Genomic DNA, 27,609 nt, shown 5'->3' with positions numbered 1-27,609 from the left:
CCGAGTGCTGGATTTCCTAGAGAAGGAGACTGAAAAAGAGGATGAACGTTTTCAGGCCACGCACACATTAATGCAATCGACTTCAAATAGGTTCCTTGACCTCTTTGAACAATTGATTAAAAAAAGTTGAACCCTATTTCTGTTTGTCGTTTTTGCTTTGAGAATTTTTGTTGTGGCATTATATGCCTTAATAGATGTTTTATGGTAAACACAGTTGCCAGATGAGTACAAAACAAAAATATTGGCTTAATTGGAAAACATGTTTATTTACATATAACTATTTTATCTATTGATAATGTGGGTATTGCAAATAATTTAATGCATGAGGCTAGAGACATGGGGAATTTTTTTTATTTTTAATAATCTGAACTTAAACATTTTGTGTAGCAACATCTTTGTCTTTCTACAAATAATCATGCTCATTTAACTCCACTGGATACACCTGAGGAGCTGACAGTTTTGCTGCCAGTTTATCACGCCAGGCATTTCCACCACAGACCCCTCTCACTGGACAGGGTGGAGGTAAACCAACATCATCCACAACTTCAAGGCCTTCAATGATGTCTCCTGTTGTCAGGCAAATGTTATGCAGAACTGCACACGCCATGATAACTGTTGGGGCAAAGGTGTGGTCCACCTCAAGAGACTTGAAAAGCAGGGACCTCCAACGCGTTTTCATCACACCAAAGGCCCGCTCAATTATGGAGCGAGCCTTGGCGTGGTAGTGATTGAAGCGGGCCTGCACTCTCCCTTGCACTGGCTCCCGGTACGGAGTAATGATGGCCACAGGATGGGTGATGCAGGGGTAGCCTCCATCCCCCAAAAGAAAGTATCCTTGTGGAGGATACAATGCCTCTTTATATATCTTGCTGTTTCTCAGGACTCTAGTGTCATGGACAGAACCAGGATATCCCACAAAAACATTAAGGAACCGGCCCTTCCCAACGCATACTGCCTGCATCTGAATGGATGGGAAAAGTTTTCTGTTGATGTAGTCCTGGCCAGTGGGTCCAGCTGGGGTCTTGATGCGGACATGACATCCATCTATAGCACCCACACACTTGGAGAAGATGGGGCTGTTGGCCAAATTTTCAAAATCAAGGACAACCTCATCAAGGTCTTGTCCATCTGGCAACTGTATGACCTGCTGGCGCAGGGCTGCAATCTTTTTGGTTCCTGTGTGAACCAGCCTGCAAACAGAGGATACTGGCACCTGAAAGGCCCGGGACACCACACTGTATGACAGTCCATGTGCTAGCCAGTACACAGTTATCAGTATGGTATTGTGGTGTCCCCAACCATGTGCTTCATCTTGTGGCAGCATCCTTGTCAAAGCTTCCATAGAGTCCCGGGTCAGTCAAAAGTCCTCCTTGAGGTTCTGCCTACCATCAAAGTATAATTTTAGCAGTGGTACGGTGGCATTTATTTCTGCATAAATCGGAGTAGCTGTTCTTTTAACCTGTAATTAAAAATAGCATGTAAATATGTTTATTTTATGTATAAGCACATAGCACTGATCAGTTTAAATTAAGAAACGATACACAACAAAGAAGGCTGTGAATCTGAATTCAAATATTAACCCCACAACATATCTGCACATAGTATTTTTAACAATACCTCAGCCAGGAGTAGGACACAATGACGCAATCGTGCTTTCCATCTGCTTGAGCGACGCTGTTCATGTTGTGCAATTTGGTGAAGAATGTGGTGTAATGATAGGGCACAGGATATACCTACTATCGTTTTCATCGTAATTGTAGATGGAAATGTGTAATTCAGATTGGTTTATATACAGAATACACACCTGACTCTTATAAAAGTCCAATGATGATGTGATGGAATTAACAATAATTATATTAGGCTAACAAGTAGTGTTGTAAACAATTGATCCATGTTTGCATATGCAAAAAAACTAATTATATATATACAGTATGTATTGTGCATGAATTCATAGTTACATAAACCCAGACCTTTTGCAAACTTTTATTGGTATTTTGCTTTAGTAAAAATGGTGTTCTTGCCACAGTTTATTAATTATTATTATTATTATAATTATCATTATTGTTTACATGTACAAGACACAAATGTATGTAAAATCACAACTCTAGTACAGTTGCAGAATTATATCAAAGCACCAATATTAAACAAACTTTCATACTATAGCCTACTACAAATAAAAAAAAAACATTTAATAACTTTGAATAATTTATTGTTAATCATAACTGGTAATAAAAAATAATAACAAATGTGGTCTTTTGTGGAGGTTGAAACGGTTACAATATAAATAATAATTATCTCTAATATTCACGAATCCCGATATGCAAGCTTAATCCAGCGGTGTAGAGTCATCATTACTTGACGATGCTTTGAAGTGACGCTAAAGGGAGCGAGGATATATCATTTCACTTGCTTCCATTCCTCCGTCCTCGCGTCTTTTCCTTGTGTCCTTCCCTCGCATCCTGAAGAGGTGGAGCTAAGACACGAGGAAAGGAAGCAGGAAAGGAAACGAGGATGCACAAATAAGAAATGAGAAGCACCCCTAGACTGCCAAATGAGGCCATTCAAAGGTTGTGGGTTCGAGTCCCACCAGAGTCGTTACTTTTGGCATTCTGATAATGGCGCTTGGCCAACAAACACACATGCTCTCTGGCCACCCCTCCAGAGTTATAAAACTCTAAATCTCAATTTCTTACTAGATACATGCAAGTTGGTGCCGTGGCTTAGTTGGTTAAAGCGCTTGTCTAGTAAACAGGAGATCCTGGGTTCGAATCCCAGCAGTGCCTTTGCTGGTGATGAAGTGGCGCCTTGGGCTGAGGGTTTTTGGTCTCCGTAAAAGGGGGTGCAGAGGAGTGCTAGAGCAGCATGGAATTTAATTTTGTGAACCACCCCTCAGATGCTGCCCAGAGTCATCTCAGCAATGCAGCATGGCTCAGCTGGTCAAAGAGCTTGCCTTGCAAACACGTGATCCTTGGTTTAGGACTGCTGCAAGCCTGGAAGGAGCTACTGCATGTGGCGCAGAGTGTAGCGCATTGGACTATTAGTCTGCGATTTGAGGCCATTTGAAGTTTGTGGGTTTGAGTCAAAACAGATTGGTGACTTCTGGCCTTTTGTTTATCATTAAATTGCACGCTTATGCCCTCGGGCAACAGAAAGTTGTGAAAAATCTCATAAGCTGACCAGCCCGTGGACTTTTGTCCTCACCGCTGGATGTTTTGATCAACTTACTCACCCTCGTAGTGCTCTGCTTGGTGCTGTGGCTTAGTTGGTTAAAGCGTCTGTCTCGTAAACAGGAGATCCTGGGTTCAAATCCCAGCGGTGCCTTTAGCATCCCTTGTGTGCCTCAAACATGTGCTTTTCTGAGATCGGACTGCAAACAGGGATAGCAAAGGCAGCAGGCGATTCCATTTCCAAACCACATCCTGATAATGCTAACGCTCTTTTGAACAGGTCAACAGTTGCTGATAGGCTCTGTGGCTCAATAGATAGCAAACTGGACTTCTAGCCTGCCAGATGAGGCCATTCAAAGGTTAACTAATGGTATTTGGCCAACAAACCCAGAGGCTAGCTGGCCTCCCGAATCAGTTGTCAAAAAAACCATTTTAGGCTGTGCAGAGCCTGGCCGTTAGCCTCTTATCTGGATGCTTTTATCCTCTAAGTGCCGCTCCCTGGGAGAGTCTGTGCAGGTTGGCGCCATGGCTTAGTTGGTTTAAGCTTGTGTCGTAAATAGTACATACTGAATTCGGTCCCACTTTATATTAAGTGGCCTTAACTACTATGTACTTACAGCAAAAAATGAATACATGTACTTATTGTGTTCATATTGTATTGTTAATTGGTTTTGCTGCTATTGAGGTGGGAAACAGGTAAGGTTAGGCACAGATTTGGTGGAATGGGTAAGTATAAGGGTGTGTTAAGGTGTGAGGGATGGGTCAACCATGTAATTATACATGTAATTTCAGAAATTAATTACAGATTTAGTTACGTGCAGATATTTTTCAAATATAAGTACAATGTAAAAACATGCATGTACACAATAAGTGATTTGTACCAAATTAATAATTAAAATTTAAGTACATAGTAGTTAAGGCCACTTAATATAAAGTGGGTCCCTGAATTCAAATCCCAGCACTGTCTTTGCTGGTAATCAAACACCACCTTGGGTTCTGTGGTTTTGCTTTGCGAATCAGGCGGTACAGAGAAGCGTCAGAGCAGCATGCGATTTCATATGCCAACCACCCCTCAGCTGCTGCCGAAGAATTCTGACCCAAGTCAGCAATGCAGCAGGGCGCCGTGGCTTAGCTGGTCAAAGCACTTGTCTTGTAAACAGGAGATCGTGGGTTCTATTCCCAGCGGTGCCTTTTAAGAGGTGGCTCTGCTCTGTGGGCTCTTTCTTGGAAAGGAAGCCCTTACAGATCATCTACTTTTCCAACCACATACCAATTACAGAGAGACGCACACATCTTGTCCTTCCCGCTCCCCAAATGCCTTCACTCAATTCAACGGACTGGCACAAGCCAGAAAAAAAAGCTCCACACATGTCTCTGTGGCGCAATGGATAGCGCATTGGACTTCTAGACTGCCAGATGAGGCCATTCAAAGGCTGTGGGTTTGAGTCCCACCAGAGTCGTTACTTTTGGCATTCTGTTTATGGCGCTTGGCCAACAAACACACATGCTCTCTGGCCACCCCTCCAGAGTTATAAAACCTGTCTAGTAAACAGGAGATCCTGGGTTCGAATCCCAGCGGTGCCTTTGCTGGTGATGAAGTGGCCCCTTGGGCTGAGAGGTTTTGGTCTCCGTAAAAGCGGGTGCAGAGGAGTGCTAGAGCAGCATGCAATTTAATTTGCGAACCACCCCTCAGATGCTGCCAAGAGTCATCTCAGCAATGCAGCATGGCTCAGCTGGTCAAAGAGCTTGCCTTGCAAATACGTGGTCCTTGGTTTAGGACTGCTGCAAGCCTGGAAGGAGCTACTGCATGTGGCGTAGAGTGTAGCGCATTGGACTATTAGTCTGCGATTTGAGGCCATTTGAAGTTTGTGGGTTTGAGTCAAAACAGATTGGTGACTTCTGGCCTTTTGTTTATCATTAACTTGCACGCTTATGCCCTCGGGTAACAGAAAGTTGTGAAAAATCTCATAAGCTGACCAGCCCGTGGACCTTTTCAAGTGTATTTGTATAGCGCTTTTTACAATACAAATCGTTACAAAGCAACTTTACAGAAAATTAAAAATAATAATAATAATACAAGACGTAGTCAGCTAGATGATGAACTATCAATATTATTAATTAATAGTAATTATATGATGCAGTCACACATGTAGCAATAATTGTTAGTTCTGTTTGTTGATTCAAGGTTAGGATCATCTGGGGTCCTCTGAGGGTCAGCATCATCTCTTCTCAGGTGTTCTGGATCCAGACTGGAGCTTGTGTAAATCCTAGTTACCACGGGATGTAAATCCCGTGGCAAAACATAGAAACAAGATAGAGACATCATTAGCATAGCTGCTGATCCAACAAAGTAAAATTAGTTTAACCCAAGCTAAAGAATAAAAATGCAGATGCAACTACACTCACAATTTAAGAGATACATTATTCGAATGCTTGGCGAAAGAGATGCGTTTTTAATCTAGATTTAAACAGAGAGAGTGTGTCTGAACCCCGAACATTATGGTGAGAAGGTGAGAACCTTTGTCCTCACCGCTGGATGTTTTGATCAACTTACTCACCCTCCTAGTGCTCTTCTTGGTGCTGTGGCTTAGTTGGTTAAAGCATCTGTCTCGTAAACAGGAGATCCTGGGTTCAAATCCCAGCGGTGCCTTTAGCATCCCTTGTGTGCCTCAAGCATGTGCTTTTCTGAGATCGGACTGCAAACGGGGATAGCAAAGGCAGCAGGCGATTCCATTTCCAAACCACATCCTGATAATGCTAACGCTCTTTTGAACAGGTCAACAGTTGCTGATAGGCTCTGTGGCACAATAGATAGCAAACTGGACTTCTAGCCTGCCAGATGAGGCCATTCAAAGGTTAACTAATGGTATTTGGCCAACAAACCCAGAGGCTAGCTGGCCTCCCGAATCAGTTGTCAAAAAAAAACATTTTAGGCTGTGCAGAGCCTGGCCGTTAGCCTCTTATCTGGATGCTTTTATCCTCTAAGTGCCGCTCCCTGGGGGAGTGTGTGCAGGTTGGCGCCGTGGCTTAGTTGGTTAAAGCTTGTGTCATAAATAGGACATACTGAATTTGGTCCCACTTTACATTAAGTGGCCTTAACTACTATGTACTTACATCAAAAAATGAATACATGTACTTATTGTGTTCATATTGAATTGTTAATTGGTTTTGCTGCTATTGAGGTGGGAAACAGGTAAGGTTAGGGACAGATTTGGTGGTATGGGTAAGTATAAGGGTGTGTTAAGGTGTGAGGGATGGGTCAACCATGTAATTATACATGTAATTACAGAAATTAATTACAGATGTAATTACGTGCAGATATATTGCAAATATAAGTACAATGTAAAAACATTCATGTACACAATAAGTGATTTGTACCAAATTAATAATTAAAATTTAAGTACATAGTAGTTCAGGCCACTTAATATAAAGTGGGTCCCTGAATTCAAATCCCAGCACTGTCTTTGCTGGTAATCAAACACCACCTTGGGTTGTGTGTTTTTGCTTTGCGTAATCAGGCGGTACAGAGGAGCGTCAGAGCAGCATGCGATTTCATTTTGCAGAGAGACCCACATTACAGAGAGACCCACATATCTTCTCCTTCCTGCTCCCCAAATGCCTGAACTCAATTCAACGGACTGGCACCAGCCAGGAAAAAAAGCTCCACACCTGTCTCTGTGGCGCAATGGATAGCGCATTGGACTTCTAGACTGCCAAATGAGGCCATTCAAAGGTTGTGGGTTCGAGTCCCACCAGAGTCGTTACTTTTGGCATTCTGTTAATGGCGCTTGGCCAACAAACACACATGCTCTCTGGCCACCCCTCCAGAGTTATAAAACTCTAAATCTCAATTTCTTACTAGATGCATGCAAGTTGGTGCCGTGGCTTAGTTGGTTAAAGCGCCTGTCTAGTAAACAGGAGATCCTGGGTTCGAATCCCAGCGGTGCCTTTGCTGGTGATGAAGTGGCGCCTTGGGCTGAGGGTTTTTGGTCTCCGTAAAAGGGGGTGCAGAGGAGTGCTAGAGCAGCATGGAATTTAATTTTGCGAACCACCCCTCAGATGCTGCACAGAGTCATCTCAGCAATGCAGCATGGCTCAGCTGGTCAAAGAGCTTGCCTTGCAAACACGTGATCTTTGGTTTAGGACAGCTGCAAGCCTGGAAGGAGCTAATGCATGTGGCGCAGAGTGTAGCACATTGGACTATTAGTCTGCGATTTGAGGCCATTTGAAGTTTGAGTCAAAACAGATTGGTGACTTCTGGCCTTTTGTTTATCATTAAATTGCACGCTTATGCCCTCGGGCAACAGAAAGTTGTGAAAAATCTCATAAGCTGACCAGCCCGTGGACCTTTGTCCTCACCGCTGGATGTTTTGATCAACTTACTCACCCTCCTAGTGCTCTGCGGCTTAGTTGGTTAAAGCGTCTGTCTCGTAAACAGGAGATCCTGGGTTCAAATCCCCGCGGTGACTTTAGCATCCCTTGTGTGCCTCAAGCATGTGCTTTTCTGAAATCGGACTGCAAACAGGGATAGCAAAGGCAGCAGGCGATTCCATTTCCAAACCACATCCTGATAATGCTAATGCTCTTTTGAACACTTCAACAGTTGCTGATAGGCTCTGTGGCACAATAGATAGCAAACTAGACTTCTAGACTGCCAGATGAGGCCATTCAAAGGTTAACTAATGGCACTTGGCCAACAAACCCAGAGGCTCGCTGGCCTCCCGAATCAGTTGTCAAAAAAAACATTTTAGGCTGTGCAGAGCCTGGCCGTTAGCCTCTTATCTGGATGCTTTTATCCTCTAAGTGCCGCTCCCTGGGAGAGTGTGTGCAGGTTGGCGCCGTGGCTTAGTTGGTTAAAGCTTGTGTCGTAAATAGGACATACTGAATTCGGTCCCACTTTATATTAAGTGGCCTTAACTACTATGTACTTACATCAAAAAATGAATACATGTACTTATTGTGTTAATATTGTATTGTTAATTGGTTTTGCTGCTATTGAGGTGGGAAACAGTTAAGGTTAGGGACAGATTTGGTGGTATGGGTAAGTATAAGGGTGTGTTAAGGTGTGAGGGATGGGTCAACCATGTAATTATACATGTAATTACAGAAATTAATCACAGATGTAATTACGGGCAGATATATTTCAAATATAAGTACAATGTAAAAACATGCATGTACACAATAAGTGATTTGTACCAAATTAATAATTAAAATTTAAGTACATAGTAGTTAAGGCCACTTAATATAAAGTGGGTCCCTGAATTCAAATCCCAGCACTGTCTTTGCTGGTAATCAAACACCACTTTGGGTTGTGTGTTTTTGCTTTGCGCAATCAGGCGGTACAGAGGAGCGTCAGAGCAGCATGCGATTTCATTTGCCAACCACCCCTCAGCTGCTGACGAAGAATTCTGACCCAAGTCAGCAATGCAGCAGGGCGCCGTGGCTTAGCTGGTCAAAGCGCTTGTCTTGTAAACAGGAGATCCTGGGTTCGATTCCCAGTGGTGCCTTTTAAGAGGTGGCTCTGCTCTGTGGGCTCTTTCTTGGAAAGGAAGCCCTTACAGATCCTCCACTTTTCCAACCACATACCAATTACAGAGAGACCCACATATCTTGTCCTTCCTGCTCCCCAAATGCCTGAACTCAATTCAACGGACTGGCAACAGCCAGGAAAAAATGCTCCACACCTGTCTCTGTGGCGCAATGGATAGCGCATTGGACTTCTAGACTGCCAAATGAGGCCATTCAAAGGTTGTGGGGTCGACTCCCACCAGAGTCGTTACTTTTGGCATTCTGTTAATGGCGCTTGGCCAACAAACACACATGCTCTCTGGCCACCCCTGTAGAGTTATAAAACTCTAAATCTCACTTTCTTACTAGATACATGCAAGTTGGTGCTGTGGCTTAGTTGGTTAAAGCGCCTGTCTAGTAAACAGGAGATCCTGGGTTCGAATCCCAGCGGTGCCTTTGCTGGTGATGAAGTGGCCCCTTGGGCTGAGAGGTTTTGGTCTCCATAAAAGGGGGTGCAGAGGAGTGCTAGAGCAGCATGGAATTTAATTTTGTGAACCACCCCTCAGATGCTGCCCAGAGTCATCTCAGCAATGCAGCATGGCTCAGCTGGTCAAAGAGCTTTCCTTGCAAACACGTGATCCTTGGTTTAGGACAGCTGCAAGCCCTGAAGGAGCTACTGCATGTGGCGCAGAGTGTAGCGCATTGGATTATTAGTCTGCGATTTGAGGCCATTTGAAGTTTGTGGGTTTGAGTCAAAACAGATTGGTGACTTCTGGCCTTTTGTTTATCATTAAATTGCACGCTTATGCCCTCGGGCAACAGAAAGTTGTGAAAAATCTAATAAGCTGACCAGCCCGTGGACCTTTGTCCTCACCGCTGGATGTTTTGATCAACTTACTCACCCTCCTAGTGCTCTTCTTGGTGCTGTGGCTTAATTGGTTAAAGCATCTGTCTCGTAAACAGGAGATCCTGGGTTCAAATCCCAGCGGTGCCTTTAGCATCCCTTGTGTGCCTCAAGCATGTGCTTTTCTGAGATCGGACTGCAAACGGGGATAGCAAAGGCAGCAGGCGATTCCATTTCCAAACCACATCCTGATAATGCTAACGCTCTTTTGAACAGGTCAAAAGTTGCTGATAGGCTCTGTGGCACAATAGATAGCAAACTGGACTTCTAGCCTGCCAGATGAGGCCATTCAAAGGTTAACTAATGGTATTTGGCCAACAAACCCAGAGGCTAGCTGGCCTCCCGAATCAGTTGTCAAAAAAAACACATTTTAGGCTGTGCAGAGCCTGGCCGTTAGCCTCTTATCTGGATGCTTTTATCCTCTAAGTGCCGCTCCCTGGGGGAGTGTGTGCAGGTTGGCGCCGTGGCTTAGTTGGTTAAAGCTTGTGTCATAAATAGGACATACTGAATTCGGTCCCACTTTATATTAAGTGGCCTTAACTACTATGTACTTACATCAAAAAATGAATACATGTACTTATTGTGTTCATATTGAATTGTTAATTGGTTTTGCTGCTATTGAGGTGGGAAACAGGTAAGGTTAGGGACAGATTTGGTGGTATGGGTAAGTATAAGGGTGTGTTAAGGTGTGAGGGATGGGTCAACCATGTAATTATACATGTAATTACAGAAATTAATTACAGATGTAATTACGTGCAGATATATTTCAAATATAAGTACAATGTAAAAACATTCATGTACACAATAAGTGATTTGTACCAAATTAATAATTAAAATTTAAGTACATAGTAGTTAAGGCCACTTAATATAAAGTGGGTCCCTGAATTCAAATCCCAGCACTGTCTTTGCTGGTAATCAAACACCACCTTGGGTTGTGTGTTTTTGCTTTGCGTAATCAGGCGGTACAGAGGAGCGTCAGAGCAGCATGCGATTTCATTTTGCAGAGAGACCCACATTACAGAGAGACCCACATATCTTGTCCTTCCTGCTCCCCAAATGCCTGAACTCAATTCAACGGACTGGCACCAGCCAGGAAAAAAAGCTCCACACCTGTCTCTGTGGCGCAATGGATAGCGCATTGGACTTCTAGACTGCCAAATGAGGCCATTCAAAGGTTGTGGGTTCGAGTCCCACCAGAGTCGTTACTTTTGGCATTCTGTTAATGGCGCTTGGCCAACAAACACACATGCTCTCTGGCCACCCCTCCAGAGTTATAAAACTCTAAATCTCAATTTCTTACTAGATGCATGCAAGTTGGTGCCGTGGCTTAGTTGGTTAAAGCGCCTGTCTAGTAAACAGGAGATCCTGGGTTCGAATCCCAGCGGTGCCTTTGCTTGTGATGAAGTGGCGCCTTGGGCTGAGGGTTTTTGGTCTCCGTAAAAGGGGGTGCAGAGGAGTGCTAGAGCAGCATGGAATTTAATTTTGCGAACCACCCCTCAGATGCTGCACAGAGTCATCTCAGCAATGCAGCATGGCTCAGCTGGTCAAAGAGCTTGCCTTGCAAACATGTGATCCTTGGTTTAGGACTGCTGCAAGCCTGGAAGGAGCTAATGCATGTGGTGCAGAGTGTAGCACATTGGACTATTAGTCTGCGATTTGAGGCCATTTGAAGTTTGAGTCAAAACAGATTGGTGACTTCTGGCCTTTTGTTTATCATTAAATTGCACGCTTATGCCCTCGGGCAACAGAAAGTTGTGAAAAATCTCATAAGCTGACCAGCCCGTGGACCTTTGTCCTCACCGCTGGATGTTTTGATCAACTTACTCACCCTCCTAGTGCTCTGCGGCTTAGTTGGTTAAAGCGTCTGTCTCGTAAACAGGAGATCCTGGGTTCAAATCCCCGCGGTGACTTTAGCATCCCTTGTGTGCCTCAAGCATGTGCTTTTCTGAAATCGGACTGCAAACAGGGATAGCAAAGGCAGCAGGCGATTCCATTTCCAAACCACATCCTGATAATGCTAATGCTCTTTTGAAAACTTCAACAGTTGCTGATAGGCTCTGTGGCACAATAGATAGCAAACTAGACTTCTAGACTGCCAGATGAGGCCATTCAAAGGTTAACTAATGGCACTTGGCCAACAAACCCAGAGGCTCGCTGGCCTCCCGAATCAGTTGTCAAAAAAAACATTTTAGGCTGTGCAGAGCCTGGCCGTTAGCCTCTTATCTGGATGCTTTTATCCTCTAAGTGCCGCTTCCTGGGAGAGTGTGTGCAGGTTGGCGCCGTGGCTTAGTTGGTTAAAGCTTGTGTCGTAAATAGGACATACTGAATTCGGTCCCACTTTATATTAAGTGGCCTTAACTACTATGTACTTACATCAAAAAATGAATACATGTACTTATTGTGTTAATATTGTATTGTTAATTGGTTTTGCTGCTATTGAGGTGGGAAACAGTTAAGGTTAGGGACAGATTTGGTGGTATGGGTAAGTATAAGGGTGTGTTAAGGTGTGAGGGATGGGTCAACCATGTAATTATACATGTAATTACAGAAATTAATCACAGATGTAATTACGGGCAGATATATTTCAAATATAAGTACAATGTAAAAACATGCATGTACACAATAAGTGATTTGTATCAAATTAATAATTAAAATTTAAGTACATAGTAGTTAAGGCCACTTAATATAAAGTGGGTCCCTGAATTCAAATCCCAGCACTGTCTTTGCTGGTAATCAAACACCACTTTGGGTTGTGTGTTTTTGCTTTGCGCAATCAGGCGGTACAGAGGAGCGTCAGAGCAGCATGCGATTTCATTTGCCAACCACCCCTCAGCTGCTGACGAAGAATTCTGACCCAAGTCAGCAATGCAGCAGGGCGCCGTGCCTTAGCTGGTCAAAGCACTTGTCTTGTAAACAGGAGATCCTGGGTTCGATTCCCAGTGGTGCCTTTTAAGAGGTGGCTCTGCTCTGTGGGCTCTTTCTTGGAAAGGAAGCCCTTACAGATCCTCCACTTTTCCAACCACATACCAATTACAGAGAGACCCACATATCTTGTCCTTCCTGCTCCCCAAATGCCTGAACTCAATTCAACGGACTGGCAACAGCCAGGAAAAAATGCTCCACACCTGTCTCTGTGGCGCAATGGATAGCGCATTGGACTTCTAGACTGCCAGATGAGGCCATTCAAAGGTTGTGGGTTCGAGTCCCACCAGAGTCGTTACTTTTGGCATTCTGTTAATGGCGCTTGGCCACAAAACACATATGCTCTCTGGCCACCCCTCCAGAGTTATAAAACTCTAAGTCTCACTTTCTTAGTAGGTACATGCAAGTTGGTGCCGTGGCTTAGTTGGTTAAAGTGCCTGTCTAGTAAACAGGAGATCCTGGGTTCGAATCCCAGCGGTGCCTTTGCTGGTGATGAAGTGGCGCCTTGGGCTGAGAGGTTTTGGTCTCCGTAAAAGGGGGTGCAGAGGAGTGCTAGAGCAGCATGCAATTTAATTTGCGAACCACCCCTCAGATGCTGCCCAGAGTCATCTCAGCAATGCAGCATGGCTCAGCTGGTCAAAGAGCTTGCCTTGCAAACACGTGATCCTTGGTTTAGGACTGCTGCAAGCCTGGAAGGAGCTACTGCATGTGGCGCAGAGTGTAGCGCATTGGACTATTAGTGTGCGATTTGAGGCCGTTTGTGGGTTTGAGTCAAAACAGATTGGTGACTTCTGGCCTTTTGTTTATCATTAAATTGCACGCTTATGCCCTCGGGCAACAGAAAGTTGTGAAAAATCTCATAAGCTGACCAGCCCGTGGACCTTTGTCCTCACCGCTGAATGTTTTGATCAACTTACTCACCCTCCTAGTGCTCTGCTTGGCGCTGTGGCTTAGTTGGTTAAAGCGTCTGTCTCGTAAACAGGAGATCCTGGGTTCAAATCCCAGCGGTGCCTTTAGCATCCCTTGTGTGCCTCAAGCATGTGCTTTTCTGAGATCGGACTGCAAACGGGGATAGCAAAGGCAGCAGGCGATTCCATTTCCAAACCACATCCTGATAATGCTAACGCTCTTTTGAACAGGTCAACAGTTGCTGATAGGCTCTGTGGCACAATAGATAGCAAACTGGACTTCTAGCCTGCCAGATGAGGCCATTCGAAGATTAACTAATGGTATTTGGCCAACAAACCCAGAGGCTAGCTGGCCTCCCGAATCAGTTGTCAAAAAAAAAACATTTTAGGCTGTGCAGAGCCTGGCCGTTAGCCTCTTATCTGGATGCTTTTATCCTCTAAGTGCCGCTCCCTGGGGGAGTGTGTGCAGGTTGGCGCCGTGGCTTAGTTGGTTAAAGCTTGTGTCATAAATAGGACATACTGAATTCGGTCCCACTTTATATTAAGTGGTCTTAACTACTATGTACTTACATCAAAAAATGAATACATGTACTTATTGTGTTCATATTGTATTGTTAATTGGTTTTGCTGCTATTGAGGTGGGAAACAGGTAAGGTTAGGGACTGATTTGGTGGTATGGGTAAGTATAAGGGTGTGTTAAGGTGTGAGGGATGGGTCAACCATGTAATTATACATGTAATTTCAGAAATTAATTACAGATGTAGTTACGTGCAGATATTTTTCAAATATAAGTACAATGTAAAAACATGCATGTACACAATAAGGGATTTGTACCAAATTAATAATTAAAATTTAAGTACATAGTAGTTAAGGCCACTTAATGTGAAGTAGGTCCCTGAATTCAAATCCCAGCACTGTCTTTGCTGGTAATCAAACACCACCTTGGGTTGTGTGTTTTTGCTTTGCGCAATCAGGCGGTACAGAGGAGCGTCAGAGCAGCATGCGATTTCATTTGCCAACCACCCCTCAGCTGCTGACGAAGAATTCTGACCCAAGTCAACAATGTAGCAGGGCGCTGTGGCTTAGCTGGTCAAAGCGCTTGTCTTGTAAACAGGAGATCATGGGTTCGATTCCCAGCGGTGCCTTTTAACAGGTGGCTCTGCTCATTGGGCTCTTTCTTGGAAAGGAAGCCCTTACAGATCATCCACTTTTCCAACCACATACCAATTACAGAGAGACCCACATATCTTGTCCTTCCCGCTCCCCAAATGCCTGAACTCAATTCAACGGACTGGCACAAGCCAGGAAAAAAAAAGCTCCACACATGTCTCTGTGGCGCAATGGATAGGGCATTGGACTTCTAGACTGCCAGATGAGTCTATTCAAAGGTTGTGGGTTTGAGTCCCACCAGAGTCGTTACGTTTGGCATTCTGTTAATGGCGCTTGGCCAACAAACACATATGCTCTCTGGCCACCCCTCCAGAGTTATAAAACTCTAAGTCTCACTTTCTTAGTAGGTACATGCAAGTTGGTGCCGTGGCTTAGTTGGTTAAAGCGCCTGTGTAGTAAACAGGAGATCCTGGGTTCGAATCCCAGCGGTGCCTATGCTGGTGATGAAGTGGCTCCTTGGGCTGAGAGCTTTTGGTCTCTGTAAAAGGGGGTGCAGAGGAGTGCTAGAGCAGCATGCAATTTAATTTGCGAACCACCCCTCAGATGCTGCCCAGAGTCATCTCAGCAATGCAGCATGGCTCAGCTGGTCAAAGAGCTTTCCTTGCAAACACGTGATCCTTGGTTTAGGACAGCTGCAAGCCTGGAAGGAGCTACTGCATGTGGCGCAGAGTGTAGCGCATTGGATTATTAGTCTGCGATTTGAGGCCATTTGAAGTTTGTGGGTTTGAGTCAAAACAGATTGGTGACTTCTGGCCTTTTGTTTATCATTAAATTGCACGCTTATGCCCTAGGGCAACAGAAAGTTGTAAAAAATCTAATAAGCTGACCAGCCCGTGGACATTTGTCCTCACCGCTGGATGTTTTGATCAACTTACTCACCCTCCTAGTGCTCTTCTTGGTGCTGTGGCTTAGTTGGTTAAAGCGTCTGTCTCACAAACAGGAGATCCTGGGTTCAAATCCCAGCGGTGCCTTTAGCATCCCTTGTGTGCCTCAAGCATGTGCTTTTCTGAGATCGGACTGCAAACGGGGATAGCAAAGGCAGCAGGCGATTCCATTTCCAAACCACATCCTGATAATGCTAACGCTCTTTTGAACAGGTCAACAGTTGCTGATAGGCTCTGTGGCACAATAGATAGCAAACTGGACTTCTAGCCTGCCAGATGAGGCCATTCAAAGGTTAACTAATGGTATTTGGCCAACAAACCCAGAGGCTAGCTGGCCTCCCGAATCAGTTGTCAAAAAAAAACATTTTAGGCTGTGCAGAGCCTGGCCGTTAGCCTCTTATCTGGATGCTTTTATCCTCTAAGTGTCGCTCCCTGGGGGAGTGTGTGCAGGTTGGCGCCGTGGCTTAGTTGGTTAAAGCTTGTGTCGTAAATAGGACATACTGAATTCGGTCCCACTTTATATTAAGTGGCCTTAACTACTATGTACTTACATCAAAAAATGAATACATGTACTTATTGTGTTCATATTGTATTGTTAATTGGTTTTGCTGCTATTGAGGTGGGAAACAGGTAAGGTTAGGGACAGATTTGGTGGTATGGGTAAGTATAAAGGTGTGTTAAGGTGTGAGGGATGGGTCAACCATGTAATTATACATGTAATTTCAGAAATTAATTACAGATGTAGTTACGTGCAGATATTTTTCAAATATAAGTACAATGTAAAAACATGCATGTACACAATAAGGGATTTGTACCAAATTAATAATTAAAATTTAAGTACATAGTAGTTAAGGCCACTTAATATAAAGTGGGTCCCTGAATTCAAATCCCAGCACTGTCTTTGCTGGTAATCAAACACCACCTTGGGTTGTGTGTTTTTGCTTTGCGCAATCAGGCGGTACAGAGGAGCGTCAGAGCAGCATGCGATTTCATTTGCCAACCACCCCTCAGCTGCTGACGAAGAATTCTGACCAAGTCAACAATGCAGCAGGGCGCCGTGGCTTAGCTGGTCAAAGCGCTTGTCTTGTAAACAGGAGATCCTGGGTTCGATTCCCAGCGGTGCCTTTTAACAGGTGGCTCTGCTCATTGGGCTCTTTCTTGGAAAGGAAGCCCTTACAGATCATCCACTTTTCCAACCACATACCAATTGCAGAGAGACCCACATATCTTGTCCTTCCCGCTCCCCAAATGCCTGAACTCAATTCAACGGACTGGCACAAGCTAGAAAAAAAAAAGCTCCACACATGTCTCTGTGGCGCAATGGATAGGGCATTGGACTTCTAGACTGCCAGATGAGGCCATTCAAAGGTTGTGGGTTTGAGTCCCACCAGAGTCGTTACTTTTGGCATTCTGTTAATGGCGCTTGGCCAACAAACACATATGCTCTCTGGCCACCCCTCCAGAGTTATAAAACTCTAAGTCTCACTTTCTTAGTAGGAGCATGCAAGTTGGTGCCGTGGCTTAGTTGGTTAAAGTGCCTGTCTAGTAAACAGGAGATCCTGGGTTCGAATCCCAGCGGTGCCTTTGCTGGTGATAAAGTGGCGCCTTGGGCTGAGAGGTTTTGGTCTCCGTAAAAGGGGGTGCAGAGGAGTGCTAGAGCAGCATGCAATTTAATTTGCGAACCACCCCTCAGATGCTGCCCAGAGTCATCTCAGCAATGCAGCATGGCTCAGCTAGCCAAAGAGCTTGCCTTGCAAACACGTGATCCTTGGTTTAGGACTGCTGCAAGCCTGGAAGGAGCTACTGCATGTGGCACAGAGTGTAGTGCATTGGACTATTAGTCTGTGATTTGAGGCCATTTGAAGTTTGTGGGTTTGAGTCAAAACAGATTGGTGACTTCTGGCCTTTTGTTTATCATTAAATTGCACGCTTATGCCCTCGGGCAACAGAAAGTTGTGAAAAATCTCATAAGCTGACCAGCCCGTGGACCTTTGTCCTCACCGCTGGATGTTTTGATCAACTTACTCACCCTCCTAGTGCTCTGCTTGGCGCTGTGGCTTAGTTGGTTAAAGCGTCTGTCTCGTAAACAGGAGATCCTGGGTTCAAATCCCAGCGGTGCCTTTAGCATCCCTTGTGTGCCTCAAGCATGTGCTTTTCTGAGATCGGACTGCAAACGGGGATAGCAAAGGCAGCAGGCGATTCCATTTCCAAACCACATCCTGATAATGCTAACGCTCTTTTGAACAGGTCAACAGTTGCTGATAGGCTCTGTGGCACAATAGATAGCAAACTGGACTTCTAGCCTGCCAGATGAGGCCATTCAAAGGTTAACTAATGGTATTTGGCCAACAAACCCAGAGGCTAGCTGGCCTCCCGAATCAGTTGTCAAAAAAAAACATTTTAGGCTGTGCAGAGCCTGGCCGTTAGCCTCTTATCTGGATGCTTTTATCCTCTAAGTGCCGCTCCCTGGGGGAGTGTGTGCAGGTTGGCGCCGTGGCTTAGTTGGTTAAAGCTTGTGTCATAAATAGGACATACTGAATTCGGTCCCACTTTATATTAAGTGGCCTTAACTACTATGTACATACATCAAAAAATGAATACATGTACTTATTGTGTTCATATTGTATTGTTAATTGGTTTTGCTGCTATTGAGGTGGGAAACAGGTAAGGTTAGGGACATATTTGGTGGTATGGGTAAGTATAAGGGTGTGTTAAGGTGTGAGGGATGGGTCAACCATGTATATATACATGTAATTACAGAAATTAATTACAGATGTAATTACGTGCAGATATTTTTCAAATATAAGTACAATGTAAAAACATGCATGTACACAATAAGGGATTTGTACCAAATTAATAATTAAAATTTAAGTACATAGTAGTTAAGGCCACTTAATATAAAGTGGGTCCCTGAATTCAAATCCCAGCACTGTCTTTGCTGGTAATCAAACACCACCTTGGGTTGTGTGTTTTTGCTTTGCGCAATCAGGTGGTACAGAGGAGCGTGAGAGCAGCATGCGATTTCATTTGCCAACCACCCGTCAGCTGCTGACAAAGAATTCTGACCCAAGTCAACAATGCAGCAGGGCGCCGTGGCTTAGCTGGTCAAAGCGCTTGTCTTGTAAACAGGAGATCCTGGGTTCGATTCCCAGCGGTGCCTTTTAACAGGTGGCTCTGCTCATTGGGCTCTTTCTTGGAAAGGAGGCCCTTACAGATCATCCACTTTTCCAACCACAAACCAATTGCAGAGAGACCCACATATCTTGTCCTTCCCGCTCCCCAAATGCCTGAACTCAATTCAACGGACTGGCACAAGCCAGAAAAAAAAAGCTCCACACATGTCTCTGTGGCGCAATGGATAGGGCATTGGACTTCTAGACTGCCAGATGAGGCCGTTCAAAGGTTGTGGGTTCGAGTCCCACCAGAGTCGTTACTTTTGGCATTCTGTTAATGGCGCTTGGCCAACAAACACATATGCTCTCTGGCCACCCCTCCAGAGTTATAAAACTCTAAGTCTAACTTTCTTAGTAGGTACATGCAAGTTGGTGCCGTGACTTAGTTGTTTAAAGCGCCTGTCTAGTAAACAGGAGATCCTGGGTTTGAATCCCAGCGGTGCCTTTGCTGGTGATGAAGTGGCGCCTTGGGCTGAGAGGTTTTGGTCTCCGTAAAAGGGGGTGCAGAGGAGTGCTAGAGCAGCACGCAATTTAATTTGCGAACCACCCCTCAGATGCTGCCCAGAGTCATCTCAGCAATGAAGCATGGCTCAGCTGGTCAAAGAGCTTGCCTTGCAAACACGTGATCCTTGGTTTAGGACTGCTGCAAGCCTGGAAGGAGCTACTGCATGTGGCGCAGAGTGTAGCGCATTGGACTATTAGTCTGCGATTTGAGGCCATTTGAAGTTTGTGGGTTTGAGTCAAAACAGATTGGTGACTTCTAACCTTTTGTTTATCATTAAATTGCACGCTTATGCCCTCGGGCAACAGAAAGTTGTGAAAAATCTCATAAGCTGACCAGCCCGTGGACCTTTGTCCTCACCGCTGGGTGTTTTGATCAACTTACTCACCCTCCTAGTGCTCTGCGGCTTAGTTGGTTAAAGTGTCTGTCTCGTAAACAGGAGATCCTGGGTTCAAATCCCCGCGGTGCCTTTAGCATCCCTTGTTTGCCTCAAGCATGTGCTTTTCTGAAATCGTACTGCAAACAGGGATAGCAAAGGCAGCAGGCGATTCCATTTCACATCCAAACCACATCCTGATAATGCTAACGCTCTTTTGAACAGGTCAACAGTTGCTAATAGGCTCTGTGGCACAATAGATAGCAAACTAGACTTCTAGACTGCCAGATGAGGCCATTCAAAGGTTAACTAATGGCACTTGGCCAACAAACCCAGAGGCTAGCTGGCCTCCCGAATCAGTAGGCTGTGCAGAGCCTGGCCTTTAGCCTCTTATCTGGATGCTTTTATCTTCTAAGTGCCGCTCCCTGGGAGAGTGTGTGCAGGTTGGCGCCGTGGCTTAGTTGGTTAAAGCTTGTGTCGTAAATAGGACATACTGAATTCGGTCCCACTTTATATTAAGTGGCCTTAACTACTATGTACTTACATCAAAAAATGAATACATGTACTTATTGTGTTCATATTGTATTGTTAATTGGTTTTGCTGCTATTGAGGTGGGAAACAGGTAAGGTTAGGGACAGATTTGGTGGTATGGGTAAGTATCAGGGTGTGTTAAGGTGTGAGGGATGGGTCAACCATGTAATTATACATGTAATTACAGAAATTAATTACAGATGTAGTTACGTGCAGATATTTTTTAAAATATAAGTACAATGTAAAAACATGCATGTACACAATAAGTGATTTGTACCAAATTAATAATTAAAATTTAAGTACATAGTAGTTAAGGCCACTTAATATAAAGTGGGTCTCTGAATTCAAATCCCAGCACTGTCTTTGCTGGTAATCAAACACCACCTTGGGTTCTGTGGTTTTGCTTTGCGAATCAGGCGGTACAGAGAAGCGTCAGAGCAGCATACGATTTCATTTGCCAACCACCCCTCAGCTGCTGCCGAAGAATTCTGACCCAAGTCAGCAATGCAGCAGGGCGCCGTGGCTTAGCTGGTCAAAGCGCTTGTCTTGTAAACAGGAGATCCTGGGTTCGATTCCCAGCGGTGCCTTTTAAGAGGTGGCTCTGCTCTGTGGGCTCTTTCTTGGAAAGGAAGCCCTTTCAGATCGTCCACTTTTCCAACCACATACCAATTACAGAGAGACCCACATATCTTGTCCTTCCTGCTCCCCAAATGCCTGCACTTAATTCAACGGACTGGCACAAGCCAGGAAAAATAAGCTCCACACATGTCTCTGTGGCACAATGGATAGCGCATTGGACTACTAGACTGCCAGATGAGCCCATTCAAAAGTTGTGGGTTCGAGTCCCAGCAGAGTCGTTACTTTTGGCATTCTGTTTATGGCGCTTGGCCAACAAACACACATGCTCTCTGGCCACCCCTCCAGAGTTATAAAACTCTTAAGTCTCACTTTCTTACTAGGTACATGCAAGTTGGTGCCGTGGCTTAGTTGGTTAAAGCGCCTGTCTAGTAAACAGGAGATCCTGGGTTCGAATCCCAGCGGTGCCTTTGCTGGTGATGAAGTGGCGCCTTTGGCTGAGAGGTTTTGGTCTCTGTAAAAGGGGGTGCAGAGGAGTGCTAGAGCAGCATGCAATTTAATTTGCGAACCACCCCTCAGATGCTGCCCAGAGTCATCTCAGCAATGCAGCATGGCTCAGCTGGTCAAAGAGCTTGCCTTGCAAACACGTGATCCTTGGTTTAGGACTGCTGCAAGCCTGGAAGGAGCTACTGCATGTGGCGCTCCACGTCACCTGTAGGTCGTGGTTATTCTTTGTTATGACAGCCAATCACGTTCCCGGCTGCAACCATGAAATTTATGTTTTAGCCAATCAGCGCTCGTATCGCAACCGCGAATTGGCCAATCAGCGCTCGTATCGTAACCGCGAATTAGCCAATCAGCGCCCGTATCGCAACCGTGATTCCGCCCAGTAACAACAAGAAATTGATCAATCAGCGCTCGTTCCTCAACCGTGATTCTTCATAGTAACAAGTTATCAACAACAATTGATAACGTCAAGAACCCCCGGAGACTTGCGGATCACGGCTGAAGAAGAAGATAACGGTCATCGATTAATTTCTAACCAACATCTGCAATGTAAGTGAATCTTTTATCAATAAAAAAGTAAAACTTACAATACTGTTGCACAAAATATCCATTAATTTATACTTAACGAATGCACAGATAATCATGAGTTAATGTAGAGGAATGAAGGACTAACTTAAACCATTAATTAATGATTACTACATCAGCAACTAATAAACATTCTATATGTTTCATAGATAAATTAATAAATACAATTTTATTAGTTAAATTTACTTTAATGTATTAGTTCCTTAATAACATTATATTAACTAATGACGTGAATGTATATTTTAATTACTACAGTGGCCAAAGCTATTTACTTCAACTTCCAGTTGTCAGCTTTAATTAATCATTAGCTAATGATTTTCAAAGGAATCAATTTATGACTTTACATGTTGAGGTAAAGAGCTATTAACCAATTGTTAATATGTTATTGTGGTTATGGATTTTTTTTAAATTAGTCATGTACCTCAACAAGTAAAGTTAAAGTAATAACATAATGATATCTTTACAAATTATTATCTAATGATTCATTAATGATATAATTTTACACTGTTAATTAATATAATATGTTATTAAGGAATGGATACATTATGACACATTTAACTAATAACAACAATTTATTGATTTCTTTATCTATGAATCATGTGAATATTTGTATTCACTGATGCTATCAAAAGTTCCTAAATTATCTTTCATTTTTAATTATTTTTTTCATTTTTAATTATTTTTAATTATTTCATTTAAATGATCTTTCTTTTCATTTTCTTTTCATTTCGCAGGGTTTACATTTTTTTTTAAATATATATATATATCTGAAACTAGCTGAAATATCACCTACGCTTATCTTGGTTATAACATAAATTATTAGTTGTGATTTACGTTTAATTCTGAATATATATTAGGTTGCTAAGTATGTTACATTGGAATAATTAATTTAGCAGAAACAAAGCAATCATTTCTTAAATCGGTAAAATCATTTTGTATCTATATGTTGTGTCAAATAATTTGTCTTTTACTGTACTTTAGTAAGTAGCCATGTAATAAGCGGGATAATATGCAGTCATTATTGTGAATAAAATCTGACAGGCTGACTAACAACACCCTGTAATAATTCCACAACACAGTAATCCAGTAGAGACCTGATTTATTGATATGACATTTTAACATCAATCTAAAAACAAAACAAAGAAAGAAACCATAACTATGGGCAGATATTATCAATGAACATTTAGACAACACAAAGCAAAACAGACTAGGAAAGGGAAAATAAAAATAAGATCACACAATGAAAACAATCTTACATTAATAATATGTATCCTGTTGTAATTTGCAGGTGTTTCGTTGGGGCTCATAGTCCTGCACAGTGGCCTGACTTCAACCGAGTGGTGGAGGCCATTTTCACAAGGCTCTGTGCTCTCTACCCAAACGTGGTGCGCTGTGACGGAGTGAGGGTGTCCCGCTTCACTGTGGTAGCATGTGCTCACAAGTACATCCAAGAGTGCATCCTCACCAATGCTAAGGTGATGAGTGAGACCACAATCCAGCTCCCAGAAGTGAACGCTGCAACAGTAACACAATGGTGAGTAAATAAGCATTGTCACCGCTAAGCCTAAACTTAAAGCAGCTAAGGGCTGATGTTACACGGCAACTTTTTTTGATCAATGCTGCTGGGCAACTTTGGTTAATATTGCCATCAACAGGCAACCAGGTAAGACACAGAGCGCAAGATTGATCTGAAGTATCCAGATTGAAATTTGTTACCCATTCTCAGTGGGGAACGTACCCAAGAAACACTTCTCAAAATTTTTTGTATAATCAGCCTTAATGTAACCATGGCTGCTTTGCAGGTCTAGAAACAAATCAACAAGAGTTCAACTTCTGTTTTCTTCTTCATTATGAAAGATAAGATTTATGACATGGATCAGCTTTCTTCAGCAGACTGCAAGAATCAATAATTCATAATACAATGTTAATCTCAATAAAGTAGCCATTTCACAAAAGCAGTAATACATTAGACGACTGCTGTGTGATCTCAGCTGTGTCATGCTGCTGCGTCATAGTCATGACAAATAGTAGTTGATCTTTTGTATTGCTTAAATGTTTATTAATATCTGTTGTTTTATGTTTCCCAGGTACAGCAGGCATGGCAAGTCACAGGAACAGGAGATTTTGAAGCAGGGTATCCAAGCCCCAGACGCACCCATGGCAGGACCCAAGACGCTTCTTGCAGCTATGCAGAAAGGACCAACTCTGTATCCAGGCAATTTGGCTGAGCCTCACCTTTTTATCCTGCCACCAAACACTGCTGGGAAGGCAAAACTTAAGGGGAGGTCGCAACCCCAGGCCATCTCCCAGGCTCCAACATCACATCAAGGCCTTCCTGTCATTGCATCAGCACTACTCATCTCTCTCCCTTTCATTTTACCATCTGTGCAGCTTCCTACAGTGAAAGGCACTTAAGCGCCATCCTCTACAGGTACCTCACAGGTGATGTTCTTCAACCTCCCATTACCTTCAGCTTTGCAACCATCAGCTCAGACACAGACATCCGGTCAAGATGTTCCTTACTCCACTCAGCAATACAGAAAGAGAAAACTGGAGAGGGAGCGCACTGGAACTGTCACAAGAAAATATGTGAAGAAGACAGACATCATTCTTAGCAGAAAGTGTAACAAAGAGAGAAAGCCTGAAAGAGTCTGAGACTCAATCATATGGTGAATGGAGGGCTGTGCTGCAGGAACGAGGTTATAGATGAAGAAAAAAGGGAAATGGCAACCCTCCAGCTTCTTAAAACTGCTATTTCAGCACGTGATATTTTTATTTGGTAACTTAATGTTTGCTTTATAGTGCAATTTACAAGTCTCCAACAATGACAGCTTTCTCTAAAATGTGTAATTACTGTGTGTTTCCTCTGCTGCATGCCTCTGTTGGAAAAATATTTGATACCATTATATATATATGGTATGTTTATGTTTTTATTATTATCATTATTTTGGTTTTGGTATATTTGATTTACTATTTTTTTAGGGGCGAATATGTCATAATTGCACTACTGTGGTCCATTTTTGTTTTGATTTACTTTTTTTTGGCTAACATGTCAAAATTGCACTACTGTGGTAAATGTTTGTCTTGGTTTACTATTTATTATTTTCTTAGTCTGATGTCAATATTGCACTGCATATGTTTGTTTTGGTTTGATATTTATTATATTTTTACACTGATATGTAAAAAGTTTACTACTGTGGTAAACATTTTTGGTTTACTGTTTATTATTTTTAATTGATGTGTCAAAATTGCACTACTGTTCTAAATGTTTTATTGGCTTTAAAATGTATATGGAGATTAAAAGGGTTGTTAATATTTGCCCTCACACTATTGTTATTGTGTTTGTTTTGGTTTGATATTTATTATATTTTTTACACTGATATGTAAACATTTTACTACTGTGGTAAACATTTTTGGTTTACTATTTATTATTTTTAATTGATGTGTCAAAATTGCACTACTGTTCTAAATGTTTTATTGGCTTTAAAATATATATGGAGATTAAAAGGATTGTTAATATTTGCCCTCACACTATTGTTATTGTGCCTTTTTGTATTCTCACAATATTTGTAAATGCATATATATTTGCACTGCTGTTATAATTTTTTTATTGACTTTCTATTTGCAAATTAAAAGGGTTGTTAATCTTAATCTTTGCACTAGTAATGTTTTTGTGCCTATTTCTCACTGTATTTGAAGTTGCAAATTTTTTTAAGTATTCCAGTATTACATAACAATAAAACACACACACACAAAAACAGGGACTTTCAGAATAAGTCAGAAAATATAATAATATAATGTTATACTGTAAAAAATAATATATTATACTGTAAAAATGAGTTAGTTAGCGCTGCGTTATTCATGTATTTTGTTGTGAAAATGCACAAAAACACAAATCATGTATTTGTTGCAATGAATATTCACGTTTTGTCTGCCAAATCATTTCGACTTTTTTTTATCCAGTGACAGCTTGATGCTTTTGTCCATATAAGGTATTTCCTGTAGCGTGCGTCACATAGTGGTCACGAGCTGGTACTTTTACGAGTCTGTTTTGGACTTTGTGCAAGAGAGCGACCTCCGGCGTCCGGTATGAATGAAACATACACAACGTGAGAGTGTTTACTTTGGATAGTTCCCAAATTAAAGTGGGGGGGACGAATTTACGTTTGATTAAATTACGGGGGAGAATGATGATTACGTACACGTGCATCAGCAGCGTCAAAGCGGACACATTCCAGGAATTCCATCACTGTTCGGAGTGGGCCGCGAACTCGCGTCCCTATGCGTCTTTTAGGATCTTTACCTTGACTAATGGGCGCCGGCCTTGGCGCAGAGTGTAGCGCATTGGACTATTAGTCTGCGATTTGAGGCCATTTGAAGTTTGTGGGTTTGAGTCAAAACAGATTGGTGACTTCTGGCCTTTTGTTTATCATTAAATTGCAAGCTTATGCCCTCGGGCAACAGAAAGTTGTGAAAAATCTCATAAGCTGACCAGCCCGTGGACCTTTGTCCTCACCGCTGGATGTTTTGATCAACTTACTCACCCTCCTAGTGCTCTGCTTGGCGCTGTGGCTTAGTTGGTGAAAGCATCTGTCTCGTAAACAGGAGATCCTGGGTTCAAATCCCAGTGGTGCCTTTAGCATCCCTTGTGTGCCTCAAGCATGTGCTTTTCTGAGATCGGACTGCAAACAGGGATAGCAAAGGCAGCAGGCGATTCCAATTCCAAACCACATCCTAATAATGCTAACGCTCTTTTGAACAGGTCAACAGTTGCTGATAGGCTCTGTGGCACAATAGATAGCAAACTGGACTTCTAGACTGCCAGATGAGGCCATTCAAAGGTTAACTAATGGCACTTGGCCAACAAACCCAGAGGCTAGCTGGCCTCCCGAATCAGTTGTCAAAAAAAATATTTTAGGCTGTGCAGAGCCTGGCCGTTAGCCTCTTATCTGGATGCTTTTATCCTCTAAGTGCCGCTACCGGGGAGAGTGTGTGCAGGTTGGCACCGTGGCTTAGTTGGTTTAAGCTTGTGTCGTAAATAGGACATACTGAATTCGGTCCCACTTTATATTAAGTGGCCTTAACTACTATGTACTTACATCAAAAAATGAATACATGTACTTATTGTGTTCATATTGTGTTGTTAATTGGTTTTGCTGCTATTGAGGTGGGAAACAGGTAAGGTTAGGGACATATTTGGTGGTATGGGTAAGTATAAGGGTGTGTTAAGGTGTGAGGGATGGGTCAACCATGTAATTATACATGTAATTACAGAAATTAATTACAGATGTAATTACGTGCAGATATTTTTCAAATATAAGTACAATGTAAAAACATGCATGTACACAATAAGGGATTTGTACCAAATTAATAATTAAAACTTAAGTACATAGTAGTTAAGGCCACTTAATATAAAGTGGGTCCCTGAATTCAAATCCCAGCACTGTCTTTGCTGGTAATCAAACACCACCTTGGGTTGTGTGTTTTTGCTTTGCGCAATCAGGCGGTACAGGGGAGCGTCAGAGCAGCATGCGATTTCATTTGCCAACCACCACTCAGCTGCTGACGAAGAATTCTGACCCAAGTCAACAATGCCGCAGGGCGCCGTGGCTTAGCTTGTCAAAGCGCTTGTCTTGTAAACAGGAGATCCTGGGTTCGATTTCCAGCGGAGCCTTTTAACAGGTGGCTCTGCTCATTGGGCTCTTTCTGGGAAAAGAAGCCCTTACAGATCCTCCACTTTTCCAACCACATACCAATTACAGAGAGACCCACATATCTTGTCCTTCTCGCTCGCCAAATGCCTGAACTCAATTCAACGGACTGGCACCAGCCAGGAAAAAAAAGCTCCACACCTGTCTCTGTGGCGCAATGGTTAACTAATGGCACTTGGCCAAC

The 27,609-nt window shown here is 43.0% G+C and overlaps 1 protein-coding gene and 26 non-coding genes across 28 annotated transcripts in view; 26 read left to right on the top strand and 1 right to left on the bottom strand.

Annotated features, from left to right (window-relative positions):
• Positions 1 to 27,609, bottom strand: part of LOC132151859 (uncharacterized) — a 387,012-nt gene that overhangs the window by 332,571 nt on the left and 26,832 nt on the right. The window lies entirely within an intron of this gene.
• On the top strand, positions 2,710 to 2,783 carry trnat-agu (transfer RNA threonine (anticodon AGU)). Its single transcript has one exon. It is a non-coding gene; the product is annotated as a tRNA-Thr (tRNA).
• Positions 3,248 to 3,321, top strand: trnat-cgu (transfer RNA threonine (anticodon CGU)). Its single transcript has one exon. It is a non-coding gene; the product is annotated as a tRNA-Thr (tRNA).
• Positions 4,285 to 4,358, top strand: trnat-ugu (transfer RNA threonine (anticodon UGU)). The gene has a single exon. It is a non-coding gene; the product is annotated as a tRNA-Thr (tRNA).
• On the top strand, positions 4,538 to 4,627 carry trnar-ucu (transfer RNA arginine (anticodon UCU)). The gene is given in 2 exon segments: positions 4,538 to 4,574; positions 4,592 to 4,627. It is a non-coding gene; the product is annotated as a tRNA-Arg (tRNA).
• trnat-cgu (transfer RNA threonine (anticodon CGU)) lies at positions 5,744 to 5,817 on the top strand. Its single transcript has one exon. It is a non-coding gene; the product is annotated as a tRNA-Thr (tRNA).
• On the top strand, positions 6,839 to 6,928 carry trnar-ucu (transfer RNA arginine (anticodon UCU)). The gene is given in 2 exon segments: positions 6,839 to 6,875; positions 6,893 to 6,928. It is a non-coding gene; the product is annotated as a tRNA-Arg (tRNA).
• trnat-agu (transfer RNA threonine (anticodon AGU)) lies at positions 7,043 to 7,116 on the top strand. The gene has a single exon. It is a non-coding gene; the product is annotated as a tRNA-Thr (tRNA).
• On the top strand, positions 8,601 to 8,674 carry trnat-ugu (transfer RNA threonine (anticodon UGU)). The gene has a single exon. It is a non-coding gene; the product is annotated as a tRNA-Thr (tRNA).
• Positions 9,058 to 9,131, top strand: trnat-agu (transfer RNA threonine (anticodon AGU)). The gene has a single exon. It is a non-coding gene; the product is annotated as a tRNA-Thr (tRNA).
• On the top strand, positions 9,596 to 9,669 carry trnat-cgu (transfer RNA threonine (anticodon CGU)). The gene has a single exon. It is a non-coding gene; the product is annotated as a tRNA-Thr (tRNA).
• trnar-ucu (transfer RNA arginine (anticodon UCU)) lies at positions 10,692 to 10,781 on the top strand. The gene is given in 2 exon segments: positions 10,692 to 10,728; positions 10,746 to 10,781. It is a non-coding gene; the product is annotated as a tRNA-Arg (tRNA).
• trnat-agu (transfer RNA threonine (anticodon AGU)) lies at positions 10,896 to 10,969 on the top strand. The gene has a single exon. It is a non-coding gene; the product is annotated as a tRNA-Thr (tRNA).
• trnat-ugu (transfer RNA threonine (anticodon UGU)) lies at positions 12,454 to 12,527 on the top strand. The gene has a single exon. It is a non-coding gene; the product is annotated as a tRNA-Thr (tRNA).
• Positions 12,707 to 12,796, top strand: trnar-ucu (transfer RNA arginine (anticodon UCU)). Its single transcript is given in 2 exon segments — positions 12,707 to 12,743; positions 12,761 to 12,796. It is a non-coding gene; the product is annotated as a tRNA-Arg (tRNA).
• On the top strand, positions 12,911 to 12,984 carry trnat-agu (transfer RNA threonine (anticodon AGU)). Its single transcript has one exon. It is a non-coding gene; the product is annotated as a tRNA-Thr (tRNA).
• trnat-cgu (transfer RNA threonine (anticodon CGU)) lies at positions 13,441 to 13,514 on the top strand. Its single transcript has one exon. It is a non-coding gene; the product is annotated as a tRNA-Thr (tRNA).
• Positions 14,481 to 14,554, top strand: trnat-ugu (transfer RNA threonine (anticodon UGU)). Its single transcript has one exon. It is a non-coding gene; the product is annotated as a tRNA-Thr (tRNA).
• Positions 14,940 to 15,013, top strand: trnat-agu (transfer RNA threonine (anticodon AGU)). The gene has a single exon. It is a non-coding gene; the product is annotated as a tRNA-Thr (tRNA).
• trnav-cac (transfer RNA valine (anticodon CAC)) lies at positions 15,477 to 15,550 on the top strand. Its single transcript has one exon. It is a non-coding gene; the product is annotated as a tRNA-Val (tRNA).
• On the top strand, positions 16,515 to 16,588 carry trnat-ugu (transfer RNA threonine (anticodon UGU)). The gene has a single exon. It is a non-coding gene; the product is annotated as a tRNA-Thr (tRNA).
• On the top strand, positions 16,974 to 17,047 carry trnat-agu (transfer RNA threonine (anticodon AGU)). The gene has a single exon. It is a non-coding gene; the product is annotated as a tRNA-Thr (tRNA).
• Positions 17,511 to 17,584, top strand: trnat-cgu (transfer RNA threonine (anticodon CGU)). The gene has a single exon. It is a non-coding gene; the product is annotated as a tRNA-Thr (tRNA).
• Positions 18,550 to 18,623, top strand: trnat-ugu (transfer RNA threonine (anticodon UGU)). The gene has a single exon. It is a non-coding gene; the product is annotated as a tRNA-Thr (tRNA).
• Positions 20,560 to 20,633, top strand: trnat-ugu (transfer RNA threonine (anticodon UGU)). Its single transcript has one exon. It is a non-coding gene; the product is annotated as a tRNA-Thr (tRNA).
• Positions 21,019 to 21,092, top strand: trnat-agu (transfer RNA threonine (anticodon AGU)). The gene has a single exon. It is a non-coding gene; the product is annotated as a tRNA-Thr (tRNA).
• On the top strand, positions 26,277 to 26,350 carry trnat-cgu (transfer RNA threonine (anticodon CGU)). Its single transcript has one exon. It is a non-coding gene; the product is annotated as a tRNA-Thr (tRNA).

Source organism: Carassius carassius, chromosome 1 (genome assembly GCF_963082965.1).
Source record: "Carassius carassius chromosome 1, fCarCar2.1, whole genome shotgun sequence".
NCBI lineage: Eukaryota > Metazoa > Chordata > Actinopteri > Cypriniformes > Cyprinidae > Carassius > Carassius carassius.
The sequence above is the reverse complement of the archived record's forward strand: the minus strand, read 5'-3'. Positions and strand labels throughout refer to the sequence as shown.